This window comes from Nematolebias whitei, chromosome 5 (assembly GCF_014905685.2).
Source record: "Nematolebias whitei isolate Nwh7 chromosome 5, NemWhi1, whole genome shotgun sequence".
Classification (NCBI taxonomy): Eukaryota; Metazoa; Chordata; class Actinopteri; order Cyprinodontiformes; family Rivulidae; genus Nematolebias; species Nematolebias whitei.
In genome coordinates this window covers 29,301,413-29,309,686 of record NC_056502.1, presented here as the reverse complement: position 1 = coordinate 29,309,686, position 8,274 = coordinate 29,301,413, and the positions used below count along the sequence as shown (strand labels likewise).

Sequence of the window (8,274 nt, the reverse complement as noted above, 5' to 3'; positions counted from 1 at the left end):
TTCTATTCTATTCTATTCTATTCTATTCTATTCTATTCTATTCTATTCTATTCTATTCTATCCCATAAATAAATATGGAAACTAGTTTGAATACACAAATACACAGCAGACCCCCACCCTGTGTATAAATAAACATGGTAAAGGTGTGGAGAAAGGCAAAAATAAAATAATTTCTCAGAATATGAAATAGATGCACTAGAGTCAGTGGTAAAGGCAAGGAGTAAAATTGTATCAATGTTAATAACAAACAAACAAACAAAAACAAAAGAGATGGCAGAAGGTGGCACATACGTCAAACGTCTTCTGTTACAAATACAGTCCAGTTGTTTTTGTATTGAACGTTTTTTGAATTGATCATGTCCTGGATGACTGAGAATCTTCACCAGCATAAGGTGGCACATACTGTTAATGCAGGTCCTTGACTGAAATTTTAAAAGAATTAAAGGTCTGACATCAAAGTTGATGTCAAGAAATGAGTTGCTGCACACCGAGGTAGTGCTTCATTTGTTTTATCTGCGCATCATATGAATGAACCTGTCCTAAATGACTGGCATGGCATGGTTCAGGCAGGACTGTGAAATAATCAGCCTGTCAACCAGCTCTGTGAAAGACTCCGAGTCGAAGAAGCCTTACCATGGTGAGGACTTGAACTGGCACCAGCGGTGCACGATTCCTCCTAGTTTCCCTCCGTAATGCTGGGGCTAATTCAAAGCAGTGTTCCAAAAGAATGGCCCTGAGACGTTAAGTACCGTACTTGCTGCCGTACACATTGCACCACTGTATAAGTCACATCAGTCCAAATACGTAAAACATCAATTCATTGCTTCACCGTATAAGTTGCTTCTATTATGTGTCACTGCTGACAACCCGGAAATGTGGAAATGTTCTGCCAAAAATAAATTGGCGGCTGCAGGAGTGTGCACAGGAGGACTTTAACAAGAATTTAACAAGATTAACACTTAAAAACAATTATTTGTTTGCTCGAAATTATAGCAAAGGTGTGTCTCAGTTGAACTTTTCCTTAATAAATGCACTTCAATGGTCAAATCAGCTGTATTTCCTGGACGGCGCGGCAAAATGCAGCTGATTTGACGTTTGCTCCAGGAGCGAGATGAAGGTAGCTTGTATGGAAAGCCAAGTGCCTCATTAATAGCCACTTTAACCTATTAATGAGACACTTGGCTTGCCATATAACTCGAGCACCCTCTAGCAGCTGAAAATGGTAGTGATCAAGAATTTCCATGTCAGAATGAATGAAACTGTCAGATCTCAGATGGACATTGGGTTATAAATATGGGGGGGAAAACATAAATAAGTCGCCTTGGACTATAAGTCGCAGGGCATGCAAATTATGCAAAAAACTGCAACTTATAAGGTAAAAAATACAGTATTCAGTAAACGGTCATATCTCAGCCAAAAATTAGTTTATAAATATGGGGGGAAAAAACATAAATAAGTTGCTTCGCTGTATAAGTTGCAGGGCGTTCTAATTTATGCAAAAAGGTGCAACTTATACAACGAAAAATATGGTATGTATATAACACACATAGAGATAAGTAACAGCTCAGTCCTTCCCAGTTCTTCCATTGATGATGTCCTCCAGCAGCACTGAAGCTTCCATTGTTCCACCGTTACACACGACTTTACGCAGCTATTAATGTCTGTGTGTCATAGTCTACACGTTGTTCACGTTAGGAATCATCACACCTGACTTGTTCAGCGTGAATGTGATGATCCAACACTGTTTTCTTCTCAGTGAGAATAGAAATGCCTCTTAGACAACAAGTCACATTTTGTATGCCTCAGTTGTCTGTGTGCCTCACAAGTGTACACACAGTGATGCATGTTCACATCTGCGTTGGACAAAATTAAAGGAAAAATATACAAATTAAATTGAACTAAGCTTGTTTTGATCGTGTGATATACATTAGGTTGTATGAGGTTTATTATGGTTCAGTTCACTGTTTGGATTTGAACCAAAAATGCTCAAATTTATGAGAAAATGTGCTCAAATATCCTTTGGTGCAGAAAACAGTCATGTTTCTGTGGATTTGGCAGCTTTCAGTACTTTGTAGTTTGATACTGTTGACTGAAAATGTTTGGGTACCCCCCCCTCGATGTTTTTCAATCCTTGGGATTTATCAAAGATAAATTTGTGTAAGGCCAGCAAGCATCAGGTAACTTCATTATTTAAAATAATGTTATCTTAAAGTGACTACATTTTCCAAAAGTTCATCTCAGTCCATGTAAACTTGACTTGATAAACTGTAATGGTGCAGTTGATTTGGCATTACTGTAAACATTTGGTCATTTACTTTGAGTTTTTTGATTATTTACTGATGCCAGCAGCAACAGCTGAATGTTTCTACTGCAATAGGAATGTAATGCTTGAACAAAGCAGTGTGAAGTGTTATATAAAGTGTTCACATTAACAACTTTTAACATCAAAGTTGTTTTAAGACCACAACAGTTCACTTAAGTCTTGGCTCTGCTTGAAGCTATTACATATATTACAAATATTCAAATGTTATACGTTCAAAGAGCTAACTACAAAAAATGCAATAGTATTTCGCTTCAAATTTTTTTACAAAAGTATCTCTTTAAATATAATAGTTTGCAAAAATAATAGCCAAAGTATTGGAAATATATTTTTACTCAAACAATCTAATGACATGTTTAGAAACTTATTAGCAAAATAGCTTTTCTGTGACTAAGGTGTGGATATTTTCTGCCTCTGGGCCAACATGCAGCTCCACTTTCATCAGCAGTATATTTTTCCCTTAAAAGTCCTTGTTCAGCATGACCTGAACTATTTGTACTCTGTGCAAAAATACATGTAGGTGAGGAGTCTGTCCTGCTGAGATATTGCTCAACATTTGAAACTGTCATGGCTGTGAAAGTTTTGTTTCTCAGACTGACCATATAAAGTGAAATCACAGTTAAACTAACAAACTTATCTTGGCTTTACATGAAGACATGTTTTGTTTATTAATAATTAGCTTTGGAGAGAAAATGAAGATCATAAAGGCTTCCTGCACAAAAACACCTGTGAAAAATGATTACGATTATGATTATATGCATAATTATGAGAGTCTGTGCTCTGTGTAATATGTCCAAAGCACTGATATGTGAACAGCCAATAAGTGTTTACTGAATAGTTGATCTACCAGCATCAGTCGCTCTTTACCAACTCCTTGTGCTCTGTTGATCTCACTCATTAATTAAGGTAAACAATGTACCAACTTCCATTTTGGTCTGTATTTACATGTAAAACAGGTCAATATCAAAAATCGGGTTGCCACATCAACATCCAAGATGGCCACCACCATTTATAAATATATAAGATATTTATATATACAGTATGTAAAGAGAAGAGCCCGATTATTTGAGTAAACTATGCTTTCAAATTTTTATTTAACTTCAAAGTTTAGTTTCCTCAAATGATTGGGATGGAGAAATAATATCCTATGTGGGTCCAGGCCACCACTGGCCACCCCCTAGCTCCACCATTGCCTGGTGGGTAAGGTGGCTCCCTCTACATTTCAGGGTCCGTCACTCTGTGTTGCCTTGGACAAGCTAAAAATAAATAAATAAAACAAACTACCTCTGCTCTTCTGCACAGTGTAACTCCTACAAACTTGAATATCTTGCACCAAAAACATTCAAGTTTTCTTACATTTTCTGTTCAGTTCTAGTCCAGAAAAACACTCATCTCTAAAACTACAAACACTCACTATTCAAATCCCTCAGAGATGGGGGACATCAGCGAACCGCTTATAGCACATACATGTTTTCATTACTCCAAACTCTTTAAAAATATTAAAGTGCCAATTTACCATAAGAATTAGATGTGAAGATGCTGACATGTTGACCCGTCCCCTGCATGTGTCAGCTGTATGTCAGTGCTGCCTTGAAGGCATTCTGTGTGTGTGTGTGTGTGTGGGGGGGGGGGGGGGGGGGGTGTCAGCAATCAGCAGCCAAGTGGTCAGTAACATTTTGGAAACCTCAGTGGGAGAGATGACGGCCAGTGGGAACCACTCAAAGCTTTGAGAATCTCTCAGCAGGTTTTGGACATAAATGATGCTCAGCCTCACACATTTATCACTCATTCACAATAATACAACAAATGACCGGTTCTTAACGCTCTCATCCTGATCCAAATTGTTTTAGGTCCATATCTGCCCCTCTCGTCCCTCGCTCCCAGCTCCCCTCCTCGCTCTCTGTCTCTGTGCCAGTTCTCAGAGTGTCAGTGAAAAGTGCTGTTGTCAGCTGACATTTCCAATCACTCCCCCGGTCTCCCAAACTCCGGACACACTTTTAACGTCTGGGGACAGAGCAGAACGTGAGCGGAATTTAAAGAGAAGCACGAGGGCGATTTCTCGCACACTCACCAGCTTTAACTCACACTTGCTGTCTGTCTCGCTCACACTTGTCACGGACTCATTACTCCTACCATCTATCATCCATCTATATTTTGGCTTGTCATAGCCGAAGGAAAATCATATCTGGACTGACTGCAGTCTAGTTAAAGGTTAGGTGAGCTGCACAGTTTTTTTTTTCATGGTGCATTCTCTCTTAAAAGATATGAGCCTTTGTGATAAAAGCATGTAGGAAGAATATATTGTGAAAAAAGTCTCTCATGTTGATTTTGGCTGTAAATGAGATTGTCTCGCTCTGTTGTGCTCAAACTGAGCATGAGCAAAGTAACACAGTCAGTTGTCACATAAGACACTTTAAACAATCCATACATTTTATTTGCAGCGTTGAAAAAAAAGATGTCTTTTTGTTTAAATGTGTGGTTGTTTGCCTTGTCGTGACTAAACTTGTTGTGATGCTGTGCTGCAGACTCGTGCACGCCGCTTAGGGTTCCTTGGAGCTGCTGATTTAAACTTCATAGAGAACCCTTTTGGCAGACGAGCTTAATGTACCAGGGCAATTACGCTATCATCATGAATTCATAGTAAATTTTATGTCTGGATTCAGTCCAAGGTTTCATTTCTTTAAAGCACCAGAAGATGAACTAAATATGGAACGTTAACTCGTGACGTGGCACTATTTTCCCTCTTGTCTGTTTGACAGAGGCAGGAAAAATAAAGGAAATGCAGACAAGTCAGCTGCATCGAATCCCCAATTCAAAGCTACTACACTGAGACCAACCTGGAGGAATGGTGCTGCGTGCACACTCACACAGAAGATTAAGACAGGACGCACAGTTTTTGCAAACATATCAGATTTGCACAAATACCTAACGCACATACACTTATAAGCATCTTGAAGAAAAGAACACAAAACATGATTTCAGAAGGCATGAACTGAATAGCATCTAAAGCTGCTCCACGGGGAATAACAACACAAATCTGAATCTGTGGCGCCCCTTGGAGAGCCGTCATTAACACATCACTGTCACACAAACACAAGCAGTCATACACAGAGCTAGCACACCAAGCTTTTTATCGACAGCTCTACTTAACTCTGCTGTCTAGAAAATACAGACTCAGTCTCACTGTTCTCATTGTCTCACATGAAAGGAAATCAAAATGTCCCAATGACTTCAAGAGTTCTAAACTACAGAATCTCCATGATCTGAGGTTACGTGAATTCATGGTTTCATAATGTAGCTTGTTTTTATTTTGTTTTATATCAATACTTTTATTTACTTTTCATTTTATATTCTTTTTATGGCTGTTTATTGTTGTGTGTACCTGATCTGTGGTTTTGTTTAAAACAGGTCTTTCTTGTAAATGAGTCCTTGTGACTCAATGAGACTAACGTGTAAGAATAATGAATGAGGAGGGTCTTACTGAAGCCCATAGTTTATACGACAGCACCCGTGAGCCTAAAAAAATAAAAGGAGAACAGCATTCGTGAGTGAGTTTTCAGAAGGTCTTGAATTATTTGCAAGTTTTCTCAATTTTACTACTTGAGTTGCAGAGCCTTGTTCATGTGTCCCTGGAATTTTACACATGAATCTGCTCTCAAGTTAGTCGCAGAGTTGTTGCATACATCTTCAAACAGTCTGAAAACTTGTCAAGTTCGTTTCTGCGAGTCCAAAAATTTTGAGAAATTGGAAACAACTTTGGGAGGCTTTTGGTGACCTATAATACTAAATTGTGATGAAAATAAATGAACTGGGCTCAAACTAAGACATAATAAAGACATTCAGTGACTAAGTTGAAACAAAAAATGTGCACATATCTTAAAAAAACTTGCAGTTAGGTTTGCAACTGCGTACAGTAAGTAAAAATTCAGTCTCATTTCAAGCAAAAGTCTGTATTTTTCTGAAATTTTGTACATCCAATTTGTCACCAACAGTTGCACTCTTGTGAGACACTGACTTAGGGGCCGTTTACACGGCGCATATTTTGAGTGCATCCGCAGCTTTCTGTCTGCGGTTCTGCTGATCATTTACACAACACCAGTGGCCCCCCTCTTTGAATCCAGAGGTTTCCAAACCCACCTTCCAGAGTGGAGGTTTTTCGCTGACCCCCCGCTGAGAAACTAAACATCTCCCGCTGAGGCTTTGTATTAAACCACATGCGCACATGCACGCACGGACCGACGCTATATTTTTATCAACTTGGCGGCGGACACACTGCTTTCTGAACTATGACTGATGGAATATATTTTTAATCTCGTAGTTAATCTACGTCAGATTCCAGGTGCTGTGGCCAACATCTGTGTTGCAAGAGACACAGTCTGATCCAGTTCTAATATCACTGTTTATAGAATGAGGCACGCGCACACGTCGCGCTGCACTAGAACATACTATGTGCTAAATAACAAGTTTAATAATAATAAACAGTATTTATCTTAAGTTTGCAATATATAATGAAGCTATCTGGACATCATGTAATTCAAATTATGTGATTAAAACGATGCTAAACATATTGCATGTTATTAAAGTTGAAAATGAAGACATGAGGTTTAATTTTTATTTTATTTATTTATTCAACACCACAAACTGTATGTCACACAAACACTGATAATTAAACTGAACACACGATTAAAAACACGTTAACTGTAAACTGCATTAATGAATTGGACTCTTCGTCTGTTTTCATCCTGGATGTCCCACATTGTCCATCTGGCTCGTTCAGGAAGTCACTCCTTTGATTAATGCAACTTAAAACATTCAATGGATTGAATCAAAGAACTGAGGGAATTTTAAATAAATAGTTCATCCAACTTCTCTGTCTTCGACATCCTCCTGCAGTTCATCTGGGCCGAGCCTCGTTCAGAACCGGTCCGCCTGGTGGGAGGACAGCTCCTTCTTCTTTCAGGAAAAATAAAAACTCGGTTGTTTTGTAACTGAAGAAAACACAAGCAAACATTATTAAGAACATTTGATTTACCTGCAGTAAAATCAGCTACTGATTATCACGGAATAAAGTCCGACATCGTCGACTCGGTTCTGGTCCACTCAGCAACCGGTGTGGAGCTGTTAGACGAAGCGGTCCCGCTTGGCGTCAAATCTGTCGACTCTCATCCAAAATCCAGCTTTAACTTGTTGTTACGTTGTTGTTAGCTGAACTTTTAGCCCAGAGGAAAACAGTGTGCCGAGGCAGCACGCATGCGCATTAGGTGAAGGTACAAAATTCACAGCGCCATCTAATGACCCGGCATGGTAACTACAGCGGATTCGGGAGGGCGGGGGGGATCCTCCGGATGCATGTAAACCCAAAATCCGACCGTGTCAACGCAGATCTTTTCCTCTAATTAACATAAGAAAAAACCTACGTTTCCCCCCATCGTGTCCGTGTAAATAGGGCCTTACGGTCCCCATCACATTGGATGAAGAGTATGCTGCACTTTTAATAAACTACACAACCTATTGGAACAAGACTGAATCGCAGCCAATTTGGAAAACCTGCTTTGGTGTGTGTAGAGGTTGGCTCCGCTACCCCTCCCTTCTCTGTTGTTTGTGTTTTTCTAATTATCTTTCCACAGCTGATGCCCATTACCTGGACCAGGTGGAGGAGCTACTTAAGCTGGAACTTCACTCCAGATCAGCGCCAGAGCAAAGTTCTACCAAGCTCCATGTTCCTGTGACTACTGGCTGGCTGACTTCAAGCTCCTTATCGGTCTCCCTGCATGACAGCAGCTTTTTCTCCTACTCCACTTTTACTCTTGTGTGCCTCACCTGGTTCCTGGTTTCTCCTCACCTCCACCCCGGCTCCCTTGGTGATTTTTGTAAATACACTCGTTAATATACTCACCTGACCCCACCGTGGATTGTTGGATTCGGATCCTGTCTCCTGTTCTCATGCTCCTGGA

General features: G+C 39.8%; 1 protein-coding gene across 1 annotated transcript in view; it reads left to right on the top strand.

The window, feature by feature from the left end:
• Nucleotides 1-8,274, top strand: part of LOC119410358 (RNA-binding motif, single-stranded-interacting protein 3) — a gene marked incomplete in the record, with an annotated part of 147,206 nt that overhangs the window by 345 nt on the left and 138,587 nt on the right.